General features: G+C 32.9%; 1 long non-coding RNA gene across 1 annotated transcript in view; it reads left to right on the forward strand.

The window, feature by feature from the left end:
* The window catches only part of LOC111087920, a 133,899-nt gene that overhangs the window by 17,593 nt on the left and 93,464 nt on the right, over window positions 1-22,842 (forward strand). The window contains exon 2 of the long non-coding RNA XR_002612541.1: window positions 21,430-21,498. This is a non-coding gene — a long non-coding RNA (uncharacterized LOC111087920). The remainder of the gene's footprint in view (window positions 1-21,429; window positions 21,499-22,842) is intronic.

The following is a 22,842-nucleotide window of genomic DNA, read 5'->3' on the forward strand; positions in this document are numbered from 1 at the left end:
ACATAATATATGTACATATATTATTACTATTTACAAACAACTGCTTAAGCTTATTTTTCTTAAAACATAGAACAGTAAATACAGAAGTAAAGCAAACAATTATCTATTCTAGTTACGACCTTTGAACTCGTTTGCTAAGCCTTATAAAATTTCGCACGCGGAGGATGTGAAACAAAATATTTTTTTAGGTTATGTATATACATTTTGGAATAACCAAAAAATCATAAATTACTATATCGATACCATAGAATTCCACTATAATTTATCAAGCTTAGTAAATAAGCTGTATTTGGGTCTAAAATGTATGAAATTTCGAGCAGACTAAAGACTCACCTTGCCAGCATTAACATTTGTATCGAAAGAACGTGATGACGTCGTAATATTTGAAAATGCCTAAGAAAGCCATTAAGGGGACATTCTGAGCTTTCGATTGGTTATTCACATCTCATATACAGAAGTAAGTGTATATAAAGGAGCGTTTCCAAAAATGGAAAGAGATGAGCGGGGCCACTCTATGTGATTCAGGACATCAGCGATATCTTAGCAAATAGAAAAGATAAGAGGCTCTTATTTTATATTCTAGCTTGTCAGTATCGGAAATTTGATTTCCTATTTTGTACGAAACTATAGACTTCGTATTTTGACATCACAAACTTCTAATTTGAACCAGTGCTGCATTCAAAATACCACGTGACACACAAAAATTGATGTTTAGGTGTGTTTTTTAATATTTACTTTTAAATTCATAAATCAAATAATAAAGAATACGAAAATTTGAATTATATTCTACAGTTTGATACCAAACTTATTGACATAAATTCATAAAATAGTAGTTCAATAAAAGTTTGAATTCGAGTCAACAAACACGATGACATGGCCTTTGACCTGTGTGGAAAGGGTGAAATGAAAAAAAGAAAGATTGCAAGATGTGAGATAGAACAAATAAACCGAGAGAAACAACGAAATAAAATAATATGCTGCCAGTAAGAAACAAAACCTATACCTAAATCTATGTGTTTTTGGTTATCAGTACTAAATAAACATTTGTTTATTGGTATGAGTCAATCTCTAACAGGAATAAGTGCAACCTAAAAAAGCTGATGGACATAAGAAGGGAAAATAAAGTGCGAGTGTAGCACGATCGTAACAAAGATGTTTATTTATGACTCCCCATTTTAGGTATATTAAAGATTTTTATTTTTGTTATTTTTTCTTTACAGTATAAATTATAATTTTAACATATTCATACTTCCAAAATACCTCTCTCAAGCAGTTCCAGGATAAATAAGGAACGCGTCTTTTCTTTTTTCACACACATAACCTGTTACACACACTGTGCTAAATATAAGCTTATCTGGGTTGATCTAGAATTGAAATTTTCGTTGAAAACTACTCAAACTGCACGAATAATATCTTACTGTCATTGGTAGCTCAGCATGACCTTTTGATGCAACTCCAAGTCTGAGCCAACAACAACAACAAATTTGAAAGCAAATTCCTGTAAAGCTACTTTTGGAACAGTCTATATATTTACAGTTTAGGTTTGTTTGTTTGTTTTTGAATTTCGCGCAAAGCTACACGAGGGCTATCTTCGCCAGCCGTTCCTAATTTTGCAGTGTAAGACTAGAGGGAAGGCAGCTAGCCATCACCACCCACCGCCAACTCTTGGGCTACTCTTTAACCAACGAATAGTGGGATTGACCGCAATATTATAACGCCCCCACGGCTGAAAGGGCGAGCATGTTTGGTGGGACTGGGATTCGAACTCGCGACCCACAGATTGCGAGTCGCGTGCCCTAACCACCTGCCGAGCCTTACAGTTTAGGTCTCTGTTTACAGTATTGCAAATGTGAAACAAGTTTCAGAAAAAAAAGAGAAATTGAATATTAGTCATCTATTCGCAGGTGATAAGCAATACGAGATAGAAGTTAATTTACAATGATTCCTTTCAATTCCTGGCCACACCTTATCTTTATTATTTTCATATACGCCATCCTACATGTTTTTATTTTTATAAACATACAGTTATAATATAGATGTGTTATACTGACAACCGTAAACTTGAAAAGAAGTCCCTTTTTCGTTTTGACGTTTTAATGCAACCCACTGTCTATAAAGGATTTGTTTGTTTCTAGTTAAGCATAAAGCTACACAATGGGCTATCTGTGCTCTGCTCACTACGGGTATCGAAACCCGGTTTCTAGCGTTGTAAGTCCGCAGACATACCGCTGTGCCACTGGGGGGGGGGGGCTCTATAAAGGAACCCTCCAGTGGCACAGCGATACGTCTGCGGACTTACAACGCTAGCATCCGGGTTTCGACACCCGTGTTGGGCATAGCACAGATAGTCCATTGTGTTGCTTTGTGCTTAACTTCAAGCAAATGAGTAGATGTGTGTGAGTTTACTTTTGGAACAATCTGTTTATTTAATTTGGACGATGCAAAGTAAAGAAATAATCATAACTAGGAAATCTTGAAGCTTTTCATTATTTAGTCTATATTACAGTAAGTACATACTTTAGGCTAGTTCGAATAGTTGATGATCTAATCCTTATAACTTCTTCCTCTTTGAAGTCTTACAAAAAAAAAAAAACTCGCACTTATAAAACACATTAAGGACTGCCTGTAATAAGATAACATAGTTTCGTAGCTTACTGAAGTATTTTAGCTATTTATTAGAAGAAATTAAATAATATCTGGGTATTATAATGACATATACTGTGTGATCAACATACGAATGACATGAAAAACAAATTCCACCATCTTTTGGCTATCATAAGCAAGGTTAAGTATCTTATGTGTGATAGGCCGAATGTAAATTACAGTTAAAATGTTCGGATGGCGAATCCGGTTATTTAAGGTTCGCGACTCTTGCTGCAAAATCGAGCTCTGCACTTTGGGGTGGTGGGTGCGTTATAAGCGTGGCTGTCAAGTTCCACTACCCAACATCCTCTTGATTAGAGTCGTGGAAACATATAAAATTAATGTGAATGTTTTTTATAGATACAATATGACGTTGTTTCGTCTTTATTGGTTTATATAAGTAGCCAGTACCACCTATAAGAGATGGAGGAGGGGGCAGCCATATAACTTGTTTCGGGCCTGGTTATTCAGAGTGACCTAGATAAATGTGGCTACTCAGCCTATGCCAATGTGTCACGCGTATAAAACACAATAGCCCACTATGTGACCTTGTCAGTACGCTGAGAAAAAATATTTTGTTGATTTTGTAGATCAACCAAGAAGTGGCTGATCTACATGGAATTTTCAATGTCCTTGAAGAGTGCTTTTCTCACCACTTCAGCACCTGAACCTGAACCCCTGCCTTTTGGTTATCCATTAAAACCCAGACCAAAACATTCGTACCTTCTCGTTAATTTCATTGTATTTCTCACTATAATAAACCATTCACTCTGTTGGAACTTAAGCTTGTCTTCGTTGGTCCAGCAGTACCAGATGGATTATGAAATTCTATATCATTTATCTATGACTTCTCTCAATCTTTTTTCTGAAAGATTTGGTGGGAGGAAGAATTTTAAGGTTTAGGGTGTCTAGCCCTTTTTTCTAAGTCTGGGGAGAATTCCAATATTCCTTCTAATTATAAATTATTGTTTTGATTAAACGTACCATACATCATAGGCATTGTAATTTGTGGAGTAATTGGACGGAGAAAGTTGTCCTCGCAAAGATTTGCATTGGTCATAGTTATATTACACCTTGTTTGCTCTTGCATTGGAATGACTGGCCAATGTAAGTAATGTAGCACTCAAATCATAATTATACACATATTATTTTTTATGCCGTCTCTACGGTAATAAACACCAACAATAACAACTTCACGTTAATACAGAGATATTTATTTCAAATATAAATATTATATCTTACTTTAAATCAAAATATTATTTTAACCATTCACGCAACCAGATATCCTAAGTGTTTTCAAACCCAAGTCTTTCCTTTGTTTTGATTCTGATAAAGAAGTTTCTACCTTTCGAAACTGTTCATTAGTTAGTTAGTTTGTTAGTCTGTTGTTAAACACAAAGCTACAAAACGGGTTATCTGTGCTGGGCACAACAGAGGTATCGAAACCCAATTTTTAGCATTATAAGCCTCAGACATACTGCTGAGCCATTGGGGGCAACTATGTTCGAGTAGTTCTCCGATGGGAAAGCGGTAAGTCTTTGAATTTACAATGCTAAAATTAGGGGTTCGATTCTCCTGTGGACACAGCAGATAGCCCGATATGGTTTTATTATAAGAAAACACAAACACACACACACACACACACACACACTGTTCGAGTAGACGGTTTATTTTATTATGGGAGAGTTACATTCTGTTGGTTATTTGTAAATCACGACAACCAAATGATATATTATATTTTCCTTAAGAGTGATGGGAAAATGCTCACTATCTCGTGATCTACCTCTCAAGAAAAAGGAAGGAAGGACAGAAGGGGAACAAATGAACATGATAAAAAAAGAAGGGGAACAAAAGGACATGATTAACCCATGATTTCAGTTTTGTAAACATACTTATTGTACTGAAATGTTAGCGGAATAAAACATTTCGATAAAAAAGTTACTGAATAAAAAACGATCAACATAAAACACGGACACAAAATATTACATACAGGATATAGTTAAGCAGTGCCTTTTACTCTTTCTGGCACGAACTACTTTAAATCACGTAAATAGTATGTGAATAATAAATATGCACGAAATTAAATCTCTGCAATATTCACTTATTATCTGAGTTTGACCATTTTCATAGTCACTGGTTGTCGACTCGTGAATATATTAAGCTATAAAATCATGACCAATTTGCATATTTAGCTGAAAGCTAAAGGGGGATGTAAATTAAATTAATCGTTAACTATCTACAGAACCTCATTTTTTATTAATTATCATGCCAGTAATGTATCTAGTTTTATATTAAACGTGATTTTTAATTAATGCTCCTAAAACACCAATAGTACATTATGACAACCACAGGAGCGTATAGATAATTTTTGACAGCACCAAGTTCGAGTTTTAAACAATATTGCCGGCGGCCTCACTCTGTCATTAAACCATGATCTACATAACAAAGAGAAATAGACGGCTTAGCTATCTTAAAGTGATTCTGCTTTATATTCAAAACGATATTTCTGAACTAAATCTCAATTCAAGTTGATCGTAAAGTTTCACGCATCGAGTCTGTGAATGAAGTTAGCCGAGCGTCTTCAACGACGAGGCCAACTTGGGTATCATAAAATATTATTATGCTTTAGTTTACAATGACTTGTATAGATGAAATACAGGAGGTAATGCACCCATACCCTTTAGCTTATTAAAACACGTAATTAATTTCATTTTAACCCTCTTGCCTTCAAAGTTGTACTTGAAATTCTACTTCAATCATTTTATATGAAAATAATATATAAATTGAAAATTCCGGTCAAATTTTAATTATTTGATTAAATAGTACTGTTGTTAAAAACTCGCAATTTCTAAAAAACAACGATTATTTTATACACAATTCTATAAAAACGAGTTTGTTTCCAGTCTCTGAATTCATAAAATACAACAACTTAGTGTACAGGGGCCCGACATGGCCAGGTGGTTAGGGCGCTCGACTCGCAATCTGAGGGCCGCGGGTTCGAATCCCTGTCACACCAAACATGCTTGCCCTTTCAGCCGTGGGGGCGTTATAATGTGACGGTCAATCCCACTATTCGTTGGTAAAAGAGTAGCTCAAGAGTTGGCGGTGGGTGGTGATGAATAGCTGCCTTCCCTCTAGTCTTACACTGCTAAATTAGGGACGGCTAGCGCAGATAACCCTCGTGTAGCTTTGCGCGAAATTCAGAAACCAAACCAATACTGTACAGGATCAAAAGTGGTAAAAACCCCGATGAGACTGGAAAACAATTTCATACACTCTACATGTTTCGACGTATACTACTGAGGATGACTTTTCTTCTATGATGATGATGGTTTACTTTATTTCAATATTATTGAAAGTTTTTTTGTTTTGTTTTATCAGTGCACTTGCGATTTGACACGTTTTGCGAGTCTAGTTTTTCGGGTGTCACATAAATTAATACAGAAATTTGATTAGTTTATATACTATATTTAATTACTTAGATCGTGGATAGTGAGCCAAGAAAATAAAATAACAAAACTAAAATATTATTTACGGACATATTTTTCAAGGTATGTATCAGTAGAGCAGTTCCCTAAATCTCAGCGTCGTCGACTTTAGCTTTCTTTTGTGGGCGCATATCGTGGTCTTAACACTGTAAGTAATTAAGCGTGCTAATTCAACGAGACATGTAACCAACAAAGTGCTAGATTCGCTATCATTCTGATGCACAAACTGTTTAAAAAAATGTGTTTATAAATCTGTTGACGTTAGGACCTCAGAGGTAATTAATTCTAGGGTTAACTATTATGCACCTATCATTGCTCTTATTTAGTCGACAGCAACCAGTTGAAACGCTAATAACATTAAATTTTCCTCCCTCAAAAAATAAAACAATTTTTTTAGCGTTTAGAAATTAAAACAGAATTCAAGAGCAGTTGATTTTGTAATCAACGCTGTTTGATCGGATGTAGTCCTTGTAGGATGGCTTCATCTAAAATAACAAGTAGAATAAAAAAAATAAGATTTTATATGGAAAAGTAGTGATCGATATATATACGTAACCCAGCTAGCTATAGTAATATAGAAAATTTTAATGCTACAACAAGTATTGAAAGAAGTAATTCAAAACTACAAAACTGAGTTACTTAAAATTAAAAATTAAATTATTCCTACTTTAGCTCAGATTAACTTAATTACAGTACAATGGTTGGGAATGATTTTGATGGAACTTATGTTTGGTATCTGTTACAACTGTTTAGGTGTATCTTTTATAGCTTGTGTTCATTACCTAGTACAATGGTTGGGAATGATTTTGATGGAACTTATGTTTGGTATCTGTTACAACTGTGTATCTTTTATAGCTTGTGTTTATTACCTATTACAATGGTTGGGAATGATTTTGATGGAACTTATGTTTGGTATCTATTACAACTGTTTAGATGTATCTTTTATAGCTTGTGTTTATTACCTAGTACAATGGTTGGTTTGGAATGATTTTGATGGAACTTATGTTTGGTATCTAGTACAACAGTTTAATTTATCTTTTAAAGCTTGTGTTTTTTTAATGAGTACAGTGGTTGGGAGTGATCAAACATGAGACCTTTCACATACAGAGTACGCTTGTAACCACTAGATAATACCTTATACACAGGATGAATGTTAGATAACAAAGAAACACAAGAAAATATTAGATATACGTTACTTCACCAGTAAACGTTTTAATCGAAAATATTAAAAAAACTTTTTCTTTTCTTACGATGATGAAAATATGTTAAGGTGTCTTTATTTCAGTTTTATATCGAAGACTACAAAAAGTTGAGTATACGTAGTTTAAAACGAGAGAATAAAATAGTTTAAAATATATAAAAGTTATGGAATTTACTAAATTATTTTAACATGACTGAAAGTAAAAAAAGACGGAATGAACAAAAATAATAAGTTAAAATTGCTCAGTTTGTTACTTTAGGTTATTCTACCTGTTTACCGAAGCACATTGTGCTAATACAAGAGTATATGGACGAACAGAGATTTATAAGCATAATGATTTTTTATGTAGAAAACATATATATCTGTATGTTTCAACAGAACATTGGTTTGTCTTCTTCAAAAGCAGGTAGACTAATGTTTTGTTAAAACATGTAGTACATTTTCTACATAAAAAAATCATTATGCTTATAAATCATATTTGGTCAATTATTTAAAGTTATGATGAATTTCATTAAGTTAAAACGAGAAAATTTGTAAGTTTTTAAAACCACTAAAATACGATTAAAGAGAATATACTAATATATATCTTGGTAGGCAGATAGTCAGGTAAGATTTCAACTTGTCTCAACTTATTTTTATATTTTCCATTTATATATTTAACTGTATTACATGTGTTTCTATAGTCGGATATGTCACAAAACATTTAACTTACTGCTGAAATATTTTTATAAATATTGAACGAGACACCCGATTGTGTTTTTATGACTAAGTACACATTTAACGTATTGTAGTATAGTTTTCGCTTCTATAATTGATTTGCAGTTCATTTCCTAAGGTTAGTCCGCAAAGTACGTATGAATATACAAAACAATAAGGTTGTTGAAAAACAACTAACAAATCTACTTGTAATTTTTAACGTGTTTGTACTTGTTAATCTAAAGTATCATGCATAATTACTGGCAGTTAGAAGTATCGCCTTTAATATATGACTACACAACAACAATTTTTTAAATAAAAGCCGCAGTTTGTCACATAATATTTTTTAAGAATTTATAACACTTTTTTAGATTTCATTTTCTCAACATGTATATTTTTTATTCAAATGAATAATCACATTGATTTGTTATGAAACAAACTAAACACCTCATATGAAATTGTTTAAAGACGTTTAGGTGCTCGACCAAAGAACAAAATCCTAACATTTTTATTTGAAAACAACTAAAAGTTTAATAGATGTATATCCTTGATAAAATGATGTTTCAATAATTTCCACAGTTTGAAATAGTAGCTAAGAAATCAATTTCATAAATATTATTATATGCATATATATTTGTAGTGAAGCATTTTCCTGAATATTGACTACTCTAGTTGTGTTTCTAAGAATAACAGAAACAGTTTGTTTTAGCATTTAGCGACTAACAAATAATGTTTTTATTATATGGTACCATTAGTAAATGTATAAAGAAAGGTCGGGCCTAAAAAAAAATGATATCCAGAATCGACTGAATGTGTGAAGCGAGGATGGTGTCGGTATTTATATTCGTTATAAAAGGGAAAGTAATTTAAATTTTCAAATTTATTACATAGTCTTTGTACTTCAAATAGTATTTCAAGCATATAAGTATCGTTTCAAGCAAGAAGCTTCGCCTCAAATTTCTCTCGACTCTAAAACGGCTACACAAACAAAACTGATAATTGCCATTATTCGTAAGTTCGTTATTTTTTACAAGTCGTAAATCAAAACTGACACCTTACGAAAGCATACAAAAAGATGTTTTGTCTTCTTGCTTTTAAACATGGTTTCATCACTTCCTTGCATTTCATAAGTTTAGTTTTCACTTCACTTCAGTTTTTTTTTGTACAGATTATGAATTTGTAACACTTGAATCATTAGAACCATTTTCTTTATTTTCATTAAATTTCGATATGCTTTCAATTTTTTTTTTTACATTTCTTTACAACGGATTTAAGAAAGGTTTGCATCGTGTATAGTGTTTTGGACTGTATTTAGATTATAGATCTGGCTTGGCCTCGTGGTTAGGGCGCTCGACCTTCAACCTGCGGTTTCGAATCCCGTAACCGAACGTATTCGCTCTATCAGCCGTGAGGGCGTTACAAGGTGACGGTCAATCCCACCTTTCTTTGGTAAAGAGTCGGCGGTGTTGACTAGCTATTTTCCCTCCAATATATGACTTTTAAATTAGTGACAGGTAGCGCAAATAGTCCTCGAATAGCTTTACGCGAAATTCAACAAAACCAACAAACTATTTTTTAGATTATGATTTGCTGCAACTAGTGGTTTATTTATTACAAGGAAAGGTACCCGCGCAACGCGTGGTATATATTCTCTTGGCAGTAACAAAAGTGAAAATTTAAATGGCATTAGCATAGAAATCGTCCATCCAAAATACGCGTGCCATTAAATACCACATTTATTTGACGTCGGCTTCAGGTCAATTAAATTGAAATGGGTGCTAAACACAAACCGTTCTTCCGATTGCATATACATTTAATTTTGATTTTGGGGACACACTTCAGATCCTGTACCAAATTTCATCGAAATTAATTTAGAAGTTCCTTGGGTTAACTTGTGGCAGACAATTCTGCTCGATACATATAGATATAGATAATTGGTATTTGTTTTAAACGTTTTAATCTACTTTTTCTTTTTCATTATTATTATGTATTTTGATTTTTATCTGAACTATGCGTAAAATGCTTTTCTGTTTTATATATTGTGATTATTTTATAATTGAAATTTAATTTTTTCTCTTGTTTTGTATTTCTGAGCGTCTCAAGGTCCAGGTTCAATTAGATCATGATAATTTAGAAAGGAAATTAATTAGCTCATTAATTTTAACTTTTAGGCGACTGATGATGACTTGAAGAGAAGAAGAGCTGTAATATTTTTAAATATTGAAACATATCGTTCTATAAATAAATTTTAATAATGTAATCAAAGCCCTTTCTTGACTACTTTCAACCAGTGTCTTAGAATTGGGACACTTTCCTGATAACCAGTAACTGAAGACTTTCTGTGTTCTCATTGGACTGTTTGACCATACAAATTTGAAAATAGACCATTTTAGTTGTTGGCCCAGTTGTTCTATAATAACATAGAATAATCGTTTTATAAATTTCATATGATTGGTGAAATCTAGGGAAGCATTGTTTCTGGTGTTATTTGTATATCTTTTATACGATTGGTGAAAGCCAGGGAAGCATTGTTTCTGGTGTTATCTGTATGTCTTTTATATGATTGGTGAAATCTAGGGAAGCATTATTTCTGATGTTATCTGTATGTCTTTATCTTTGTATAGAAGCAATCTTACATTTACCTTCAGTGTATAGAGTTCTATTTGTCAAACAGTTTGGGTCTTCTAGTAATCATTTATCATCAGAAAGAGTTGGGTATTCTTATTAAAGCAGGTGTATTAAAAAAAGGTCTAGTTACGTTAGTCATCTTTCTTACCAATAGTTTATTGAAGGTGTGTGTAACTTGTGTGATCCTACTTTCGTCCATACCACTGAACGTTCAGCACCTTCAACATTTGTCCAGCACCTTTCAGCACCTTCAGTCGTAAGCACGTTATAAAAGAGTCAGACAGCTCCGATATTTGATTAAATGGACCTTTGTGATGCTAGATACCGCTAGTGACCTTCACTCTGGTCAATAGTTCAAGATTAGAGATGGATATACCCGAATTCTAGAGGTCTCTGACCTGGCCGTTATCCCACGTACACATAAGGTGTCATTCAGGTTGAAAATTTCATTTTCTGATTTCGTCCACAGTGGTGACTTCCCCGTGTGTTTTCGTTTATTAAGACCGAATACTACAGCTGAAAACTCATCTGTGAATAGTAATGTTATTATTAGTGTCATGTCAGTTTAGAGTTTCAACGTGGAACGGCAAAAACACATTTCAATTAATCGCGTACCCTGCTAAAATAACTATATCTAGTCCTGTTCGGAGCCATAACAGCAGGCCAATAAAGACAAAAACAAAATATTTCTTTGAAAGAACACTTCTAAATCAATTAGGTGTAAAATATTCTGGATAAAAACTAGTATATAGAATGACAGTCGATGACTTGTTTGCTCGCGCATCATTTTAGGGAAACACGGATAAATCACATTTACTAACGCTATCTGTAGAATAATATTCAGAAATTATTTTTTAACTATAATAGTAAAAGTACAATGTAATCCTATAACTGGCTTTTCGACATTGTTTCATAATAAGACAAATATTAACAACTAATTAGAAGTTGTAGAAAACAAATTATATATGTGACAAAAGAGAATCATATTACTTAGATTGAATATCACACACTAATAAATATTTAAATGATAAAATGTTAAGTGGTTACGGTCCATTATACGTTCATTAATGGTTTTATTAAGTAAAAATATTACGGAGGAGAAATCATAAATAAAAGACATTACTAAACTATATTACGATTAATTACATATAAAATAGTCTTATGCCTAAGAAGATGAAGCATTACGTTATGTAGTTAGGGGTAAGAAACATCGGTTGGTGTTGAAAGGGATGAGAAAGCAGCCGGCTTCTAGTCAGTCTCTAAGGGGTTAGGGGATTACAGTACGCTAAGGCATTAGACAATGGTTGGAGTGAGCGGCTGTCTTTCTTGTTCAGCCGTATAGAGATTACAAGAGCCTTATGATTATGAAATGTTATAATCCGATATTCTGGAAAACAGGTGTGCAAGGTAGGAGAAGAAAGGGACCTGTTAGGCATGGGTTTGAAACAAGAATATAAAAGACAGTAGTTCAACGAAATTGAATACCGGGAGATGTGGGAGAGAAGGAATAAACCAAGAGAGTCTAATGAAGAAAGTAACATGCTGCTAGTAAGAAACAAAACCTATTTGTTATTGATTATAATAATAGTCAGAAATTTGTTATGTTTACATCAGTATGAGTCAGTTCCTGATAGGAATAAGTACAACCTAAGTAAAGTTGATGGACATAAGAATGTAAAGCTAAATGGTGTCAAAGCGATCGTAACATATTAATATTACCAATAATTTTATTACTTTCCTTTAGATGAATTAACTAATTGCCTATAAACATTTTATGTATATTCACTTACTTGTGTATGTAATTATATGTTTATGTTTAACTAGCAATCTATGGAGCTTGTAAGCTGGTTGCCTGTTCATGGTTCAGTGGTTAGCATTACGGAATATAAATCTCCAGGTTTACCGTCATAACATACTTTGAATGTAACGAAACTTCCTCTGAATTATTGTATTCTATTTTTTGTTCGTTTGTATTTTAAATTAAATACGCATTATCGAATCATTAGCTAGTAGACTAATCTTGAGACCTTGGGTACTCTAGATTAACATCTGAATAGGCCTAGTAGAAGTTGTAATTTTCCTTCACTAAGAACGTATATTTATTAAATACTTTGGGCATGTTTAGTCGTTCCAGTAGTGCCATTTCACGAAAATAATGGAAAAATTAGGGGTAGGGAACAATTTTTTAAAAGGACTAACTATAAACATTCTATTTTCAATTATTCAAAGATAATGTTTGGGCCTGATTCTAGGATGTATCCGTTCTGCTGTTTTTTTGTTGTTTTTTATTGTTGTTTGTTTATTTGTTGTTGTTTTTTTCTTGGGTGGGGGTTTGTGGTATAGAGACTCGGGTACTTAGGAAGACGTGTGAACAATTTAATTTGGTTGCAAGAACTACTGTCAGACGACAAAGTGCATTTTCAAAGTAGTCAATATATTTTTCGCGTGACTTGTAACTCTACCATGTTCGATTGACTTACCCTATTTGAATGAGCACTTAGCCGCATTTCGTGATCAGGATAGATTGAATAGTCCAACACCATAATAAAAATGAGTGCGCTGACTAAATCCACGAAATGAGATTGTAAAGAGTTGATTTAAATATAATCACCGTTATTATATCTCTATTTTGAGAGTTAAAGTCGATATAAAGACAGTTCTGGTCAATATGTTTCAAAATCAGAATTTTTAAAGTTTAATATAAAAACGACAGATCCTGACTGACCTAAGGATGATCACAATAACGTTTCATGACATTTAAGATAGTAACAAGAAATAAGTCACAATCCAAGTTGCCCGATAACCTGAGTATTTTGACCTTCTGAACCAAATAGCGGGTTATTTGATTTCTTAAATCATGATAAGCGCATCTCAGTTTGACACACACACACATATATATATATATATCCTAGCACGTTACGTACATTTCCGTGTCAGAATAATTAATTAAAAGTTTAAAATAAGAAGGGAAAAGCTGTGCTAAGAATATATAGCTGTTGTGAAGCTGGTTGCAGTGGCTACATTCCAGTATCAGTTCACTATTTTATATAACGCTGACCCTAATTACTCGTTTAAGTATCAAGGTAATCACAGAGAAATCAACTCAGGTAGGAGATTTTGAATTATTTTATATAAAGAAGTAGCCAACAAATCTATATTATAATATTCTGAATGTATTGAATCATGATTAGTTAAGATAAGATTAAGAAGCACAGTTTAAGGAGAATTAAAGGATGATTATAATGAATAATTTCCTGTGAAGATGACTGTATTGTGTACATCTCAGGGTCTGAACAGTTAGAGTAGAGGTGGCTACAGTGAACACACAGGTTTTTACATGATTTCTAGACAGGAAAAGAAAAAAAATAGTAAAAAAGATATGACTTTTTATTTAATATTCTATGCAATCCTAGTCCGGGATAATAAACTTTTTGAAAGTTATAAATAATAAAAGTATTCATTAAAATTCATCAAATACTATTGTAGAAACATGTCAGATAAATGCAATAAAGACAGTATTATAAGAGTTATTCAGAAAAGTTTGAACTTATTACAGTTTCAAAACCATTTCATACTGCATAGCTAAGTTACTTTTCTTCCTTTTCGTTCTCTCTCTTTCAACAATCGAGATCGGTATTTGAATAATGTGCATGTCAGTGTGTGTGTGTATGGGGGGTATCATGAGAGTCAGTAAATGCTATTCAGAAGAGATGATGCTTACGCTAATTTAGTTTAGAAACATACTTGATATATTCCCCAGTGGCACAGCGGCATTTCTGCGGACCGCTAGAAACCGGGTTTCGATACCCGTGGTAGGCAGAGCACAGATAGCCCGTTTTGTAGCTTTATGCTTAGTAATATACATCAACATTATGCTTGATATACTGATTGGAAATTTTAGAAAGTATGTTTAGCACTTTCTGTGATAATTTTTGAAACACTCTGTACCATGTCCAAACCTTATGATTCTGAATGTGCCTCTGGTGAAAATGGAAGTTCTACTTGGAGAAGCAGTTTTTCAGATAGAATTATTTTAAGCATAGAATTGTTTTTTTATAATTGTCCTAAACTTTTAATTGAAGAAATATTATTCAAAATAATAAAAATGTGGATAACAGAATTATTTCTATTTCTAAGGGCAAATGTGTTTAAGAACAATTATTTACTTAATTTTCAACCTCAGATTAATGGGCCTATTAATGGCTTGCTTGTTCAGAATATACATACATTGATTTCAAGTCGTTCTCAAATTTATAACTTAAAAGAAAAAGACTACAGTGTCCCGAGCACGGCTCAGGGGTTAGCGTGCCAAACTGTGGATTCGAGATTCTGTGGGGCACATCTCGTTACCGCCGAAAAATAAAATAAATAAGAAATCGCACTCCCGTACTTTTGGGTAATGGGTGTGTTATAACAGTGACAGCTGTTCGATTAAAGTAGCCCATAAGTTGGCGGTGGTTGATGTTGATTAACTACCTTTTCTTTAGTCTATCACTTTGAAATTAGAGATGGCTAGGACAGATAGCTCTCGAGTAGCTTTGTGCGAAAATCAGCAAACTACAATAACCGTGCTTACATCTTAAGTTAAGAGTGACATGTATATGTAATATATTATCAGAAGTGTGTCCCATATTCAACACCACAGGTATATACCGCAATTCTCAATATACACTAGCTAAAACTCGGACCAATTCTTAATATAATTAATATGTTTAGCAGAAATGTTTTGTCGAAAAGGTAACTGATTTAGTGGCTTTGTTCTGTTGGTTTGAGTTGGATTGTATTTCTTTTCAGCATACAAACAGTTCATTTTCAGGATTTTACAAGAATACTCAAGAAACATAAAACCAGCATTAATTTTTAAATGGACTTCCGGCATATGAAAATATTAGTCTCTGAAAATTATGGCTTTAAAAGCTTCAATTTTATCAAGATTAATATAATTAAATTAACTTTTATTATGAATTCCATAAGAACAAAGTCATACTTACATTTGTTCTTTAGGCTTAAATTTTTCAATTTTTATATTAAGAAATAAGTGCGAAACTCTTAGCATAGTGCGAAACTGTTAACACAGTAATTAATTATAATTCAATACTTTAAACTTATATAGGGATATGGTCGCGTATTGAATTGCTAAATAGTGTAAATAAATATACATGCCCGTTTAATATGTGTTTATAACTTACAGGCAACAGCATTTTTTATGCATCCTTCTGTAATCATTCTATTGATGAGACTGCTTTTATTTTATTGGAAAATCGTTTATTATAAAAATGCACCCAACCAAGTTGCCTACCTTATTTTGCATATATTGACATTTATACTGTTGAACAAACGATTTTATTTTTTGCACAATCATATGAATTAAGCACTGAGGTGATGTTTTATCTAGAACACCAAGAAAGTTACTGGCTCAGGTCACTGCATTAAACATTCAGGCGATAACAATTAACATATTCAAGGGTATATACAGAAAGATTTAGCTTATGAATGCTTATATCTAAGTTTTCAAATAACTTTGATCGATGTTCATGTTTTCTGACAATACTTTATGTAGACGACCTTTTGAGTTTCTAAATTAAGTTAAAAATGTTACTTTGTATATATATGCATGGTAATTCATATCGAGTAATAAGAACTTAGCAATTATGTACACTCACATGGTATATGGTGAAATACTCTCCTTTTTTTGCGAATATCCATAACACATAATCACACTAAAGAATACTCTAACGTTAGCATGTACAATAGCTTGTGCGAGAGAAAGCATTTCTAGACGATAGGACCAAATTTTGAAAACAAAGTTGAAAATGTTCCTCTCTTAGATTTTATTTGAGTTTTGGCATACTTAAAAAATGAATTGTTTTACATTTAGTTGAGGTCAAGTGATAGACTGACTAGACTATAAAATGTTACAATTCTATGATAAAAAAAGTAGCTTTTTTAAAAACATTTGCACATTCATCATTGTGCTTAGCTGTCGAAACATCTTACAATATTTATTTGCTTTTCAATCTTTTTTATAACATTTGAAACAAAAAAGGGATATGTTTTGGATAGTGACCGATGAATATGGATAGTTTTGAAAAGGTCGATAAAACTGTTTAGTCTTTAAGGGAAAACAAACGGAAGAGACTTTTGCAAAATTTTGAATCATATTCAAATAACTCATTCGACTGTTTCATTTCACGTTTTACGAGGTCTTAAATTCCGGGAAAGCCCTCAAATTAATTTGAAACGCAGTAAACAAGTAATTAGCAAGCCACTTAATAAAGTTATAATTAATTGAAGTGAAAGCAGAACTTAAAGGTAATCCTATTTAGAAAGTGTGTAAACAGAGTTAAGAGGTATAATCCATAGACGCATAATTTACTTAAATAAAATCCACTCTTAACAGCAACGAACATATTATTAGTAAGAAAAGGCCTAGCATGGCTTTGTGGTTAGGGTACTCGACTCGTAATCTGCGGGTAGCGAGTTCAAATCCCATCACCAAACACGCTCGCGCTTTCAGCCTTGGGGGCGTTATAATGTTATGGTCAACCACACAATTCGACTTATAAATTAAGGACGGATAGCTTTGCGCGAAATTCAACAAACAAACAAATTAGTAAGAAAGAAGATACTGAGTGTTTAGATTATTAATATAATAGATAATTCAGTAAACAATATTGTTTTCATTTGTGAAAGAAAAATCATATTACATCTTTTACTAACTACGGTTTAATTTCAAACATATTAAAAGTTTCTGGTAACGAGGAGTACAAACACATTAACACCGACATAGAAAGTACCATACAAAAACACATAACACTTAAAGTTCATAATGTAATATTTAAAATATTTTGGATTCCCCAACTACACAAGTTACCCCACAAATACATGTTTATTGCCAGTGATTAAAAATTACGACTAAGGATTTGTCAATTCTTATAGGTAATGGTTTGAAATACGTTAAAGAACATTTAAATAAAAACTGTCACATTATAACGGAAAAAAAATATATTATTTGTTCATTATAACTATTAATTCCTTCGAATGTCTGTAGAAAATTAAAAACTTTAATTTCAAGTAATCTACGAAAAATAGACAGTCTTTCATAAATATGTAGGTTTTTCATGACAATGTTACTATAAGAATTACCATTGTTTCACATTAATCGAATTATTGCAGGTCATCTATTTTCTAGTTGACAACCTCTTTTTGCAATTTAGGCAACATGTCTTTCAACATATGCAAAAAATTCCAATGAGAGGTTACTTCAGAGATACATTTATATTTACTTGAACTTGAATTTTCTTAAATAACAAATTTTACTAATAAACACCGTTTTGTATATCAGTAGTGTATGTAGTAGACATATTGATAAAATTTCAAACCTAATTATTAAGGTTTTCTTGACACAGCCAAACAACGTATCCACCAGAAGTCACTTTTGTTAATACAAGTTTTTCACTAAAATCAAAATACACTACCTGGACTTAGATATCATCATTATTAATGACACATTAGAGTTTAGTGTTTCCAATCAAACAGACACCGGACCTTTAACTTTAAAATTGTAAACTCTCCGTTTCCGAATACATATATTCTAAATTAGTAATGTTATAATGTCTATTACTCGCAGCTTATTAAATACAATAGAATTTGTTCTATATTACAAGACGTGGACAGAGCTCGTAAACGCACCCGCAGTTTTTACAAATGAAGTATATGGGGTCGGAATAGTTGTATTAGACACACCTCATAGTATGTTTAGTATATTGTTTATCTCTTTATTTCATTTAACATAGTTGTTATATTTCAATCAGATTACCAATAATCTACCTATTTATTGTACGATTTAGGTATTCATTTAATATCCCATTTTTTATTGTTTTGTTTCATTTTAAACTTTACCGCCCAGTGACTTAGAGGTGAGTCTGAATACTTATAACGCTAAAAATCGGATTTAGACACCCACGGTGGGCATAAAACAGATAACCCATTGTGCAGCTTTGTGCTTAATAACAAACAATCACAAGCATTAATTTTGGGCTATGATATTGGTATTCTCCTTCTATTTAACTTTACAACTAAACCAGTGCTTGAAATTAGTCGGTACCCAAAGCCTTGCGTACTGACAGTTTTCATCATAGTCAGAAATATGTATTTAAGTGCGTAATTTTACTTTTATTTGTTCCCTCTTATTTCATTTTTATGTGTACCAGCACCTTTTTATCCATTTCAGTATTGAGCTAAACAATAACGTGGGTCGTAGTAATGTATTTCGGATGTCAGACTCCTCTAAAGTTACAGTGTTAGAACCCTTTAATATGTTTACATTGGTCACAAGACGTTTGGGAATATTGTGTACACATTTTTTTTTTATACACTGATGGTTTTTCAACGAACATTAAATATTCAACAGTATTTGAAACTATATTATAAATGTACTGGAAAGATATATATAGAATAACAGAATAAACATTTAGACTTACACAACCTCGAGTAATCGCCATTTATAATCTCAATCAGTCTCAAAACGTTTATATTTTACCTTGTCCTCAAATGGTGGTACCTTACGAGATTTATCCTGAGGTGACGTTTTGATATAAAAAATATTAATTTGATTATACAACTATCATAAAATACCGTTATTAAACATTTTTAACCTGCTGATATTAGTCCAGCTTGAACAAATCATGTCATCGAGAAGGTTTCAACTGCCATGTCTACGCGTTTTTCATGTTTACAAATTGACTCCAAATGAAATTTTTGTCATGTGACAGTTGCTGATTTTATCAGAAAGGATCCTTTCGTTAAAATAAAAGTTATAACGAACTTTGGTTAGATACAACTCACTTAAATAAAAAGAAAAAATAACTGATTAAAATGTTTTCACACCTGTCAAAGATTCCGAGACACGAGATTTACAATTTCTATTTAAAGTCGATGCCAGCAACTTTAAATCTGCGCTTACTGTTGTATTTCATCGTGAATGAAGACTATTTACAATTGTGGATGAACAAAACATTTTTGTGAAGGAATTGATTTGTTCGTGAGAAGCGATAGTTTTAAGAAGGCTACACATGTACCGGAAATTAGCATTTACACAAGGGCGCCGATCTGTACTCTAAGTTGGGGGTGTGGTGAAAGTTACAAATTAAATTTTAGCTTACATTAAGGTGGAAGGTGAACTTCCAACTAGCCGGTACCTATTATAATAAAGCCACAGATCGCAAGTCCCTCACTGCAATCTTCCCCTCAATAGCAGCTACCCCACATACTTGTAGAAAATACGTTACCCCATATAACTCCATACACGACGATAACCACACCCATTAATACTAATAGCAAGCAAGATATATACACATTTCTTTCTAGTAGTTTCAGGTTTTAGTATCTAAACATAACTCAAGACTGCATTTTTTCTGGGCACAGAACAGACAGAATTTGGTCCCGTTCAGTGAAAGTGGGTTTTCTAGAATTAATCCCCGCCCTCGACCAAAATTTACGGGGTATAATTTATCGATCCCAGCCACAGCAGTTGGATTTATAGGTCCCTACCCGGCCCTGTTAAGGTCCTTTTGTTGGAGTATTTTGTCGACGACTTATCTCTCCTCGGATCTTCTATGTTACATGATTAGTAAAATAATATATATCGACCAATTTGTTCATTATCCACTTCTTTACAGCTGCAAAACATTTCAAGCGAAATATCTGCAGAATTCCAAGCTATTGCGCATGACTCTGAGTAAAAAATACTCTTGTAACTATAAAGAGTATCATAATATTTGAATAGAAAGAAAACTTGCATATATTAAAGTTCTCAAATGTTTACGTATAAACTGGGTTGATCCATCACATGGATGTCAGTTTCAGAGTCACTAACAGTTTTATTGTTTCGGTCGATGATCCGGGGTTAGATTCCCCGTGATGGACAGAACTTTGATAGCCTTTTGTAAGGCTTTGAGCTAAAATAAAGCACAATCGGCCAGTGATTGCACATGGCAGTAGAAAATTAAATTAAGTAAGCTTATATGCCAATCGAACATCACGACACATACCTAAACCTTGGCAAGTATTTAAATGAAAAATCGTTTGGATCACAATTTTGTGATAAAAACCATCTGACATCCGGGGTGTTCGAAGACTATTCCTTCGCCTCGCACCACGAATAGCTGACTTGAACGGATTAGAGGGGCATTTATGTTCCGATGTTTTAGTTAATAAACACTGCAGTGAGAGATCGAGAGTGGTCGTGAGGTCACGTTCGGAAGAGGAATGGAGAAATGATACTTATTATAACTGAATTAAATAATAAAATAAATTATAATACGCTTCCAAAAATGAATTGCATCATGTTATTTGTCACATTTTCACAATATCTAGTGGGAGAATTCCTTTCTTTTGAGGGGGGGGGGGTCAAATAATCCAAAAACGTATTGTGAAGCAAGCATTACGTTTTGTTCTAGTTTAAGCTAGCAAATATCTATATCAATTTAAATACCCTTTACGACTCTATGACGTCACTGAAACACTATAAACATGCAAGTATTCACTCTTTAGGTTACACTCGTACTTCTTTACTTGTGTCCCATCAACTCATAAGCGCCAAGCTCTATTTACGTCATTTGAGGACATAGTACACAGGACATGAACGTGAAATATCAACACAGTGTATTAAACGTTTCCGATTCTTGTGTTCTTATAAAAAAAATCTGTTATCCTGCGATTTGCTGTTATTGTGAAACACTGATATATATATATATTGTGCGGTAATTATAGGAACACGGCAAGAAACTGTGGATTTACAGCCTGGAAATTTTTAATCACCTAGAAAGATTCGTATGTTGGGTATGTACCTCCCGTATTTTTATTTCTCTTCGTCTAGTAAACAGTAGCTAGTGTCTGCTTTTCTGAGAAGTGTAACAGTATGTTTCTTATTGATTTGTTTGTGGTAAAGAAAATTATATATATATTTTAAACATGATATAACTGACACAAAGCTAGCTGAGAAACACAAATACCCACTCTGTCTGTTTGTCCTTTATCTAACGACTATGCTGTATAAAATTGTGATTAGGTTTTTGGGAGCCAAAGAACAGCCTAAACAATACTCTATCAATTATTAAGTAAACATCACTTTAATTTCACAGACCTACGTGTTTTGAGGAGAAATTTTTTTTATATCATAAACAAGCTTAAATTCAATGTTTATACACGTACTAACGCAGGGGGTGGGGGGTTCGACTAAACCCCTATTATTGTGGTGTAAGAAATTATGCTTATATAGTTACAGCGCAGCTGCTTATGGTATTTAACGTTTTCTACATAGTCTAGATTCTTCTAATGAAGCATTAGCATTTTTTGGCTTGAAATAATCGCATGCAATGGCTCTGTTAACATTTTGTAAATGAGAGCCGTATTACTACTGTCAGGTTTTGTAGGACAGATTTTTTACAGTAGGTGTCTGTGACATGTTGACGATAAATTTCAACAATAAAAAAAACAGCAACACAGCCCACTGTTTTAGAATAATATATTAAAACAAGTCAAACGTAAATATAAATGTTCGTTACACTATTTGTCAGGTTTTTATATATGGATGGTCAGGATTCTTTACACTAGGTATCTGACTTGTTGGCTATAAATTTCAACAATAAACAAACAGCACACAGTCCACTTGTTCGTTACACAGTTAATTACCACATTTGACTCCAGAGCTTTATATAATTATCTTTTTTCGTTCAAAGCCCACACAGGATGATTCAATTACTTGAGAACACAGTCTGTGATAATTTCCCTTTAAAAATTGCTACTATATGCTCTTTATGGCTAAACTAACAACCACTCAGTCTAGATCTATCTTTAACTCTTTTTCTTTTCCTGTTACTTAACTTCCTATCACATTTTGTACTTGTATTAGTAAATAGCCCAACAGAGGCTTAGAACTTTCTACACACCACTGGATATATGATGCAACAATACTTACTTAAAACAACGAGAAATTTTAGAAGGTTTGAGTAACATGACGTCAATTCACAACAATTGAACTACACAACAAATGTTTCATAAACAGTTACATAAGCAAACTTACCCTAACTATCACTTCTAAAAATAACTTACTTTATCATTTGCACTATATAAACTAAATTATACTCTCGCATTAAGCTTAAAATGAACAGTCGTGCATATTTA

This window comes from Limulus polyphemus, unplaced genomic scaffold, assembly GCF_000517525.1.
Source record: "Limulus polyphemus unplaced genomic scaffold, Limulus_polyphemus-2.1.2 Scaffold2845, whole genome shotgun sequence".
Lineage (NCBI taxonomy): Eukaryota > Metazoa > Arthropoda > Merostomata > Xiphosura > Limulidae > Limulus > Limulus polyphemus.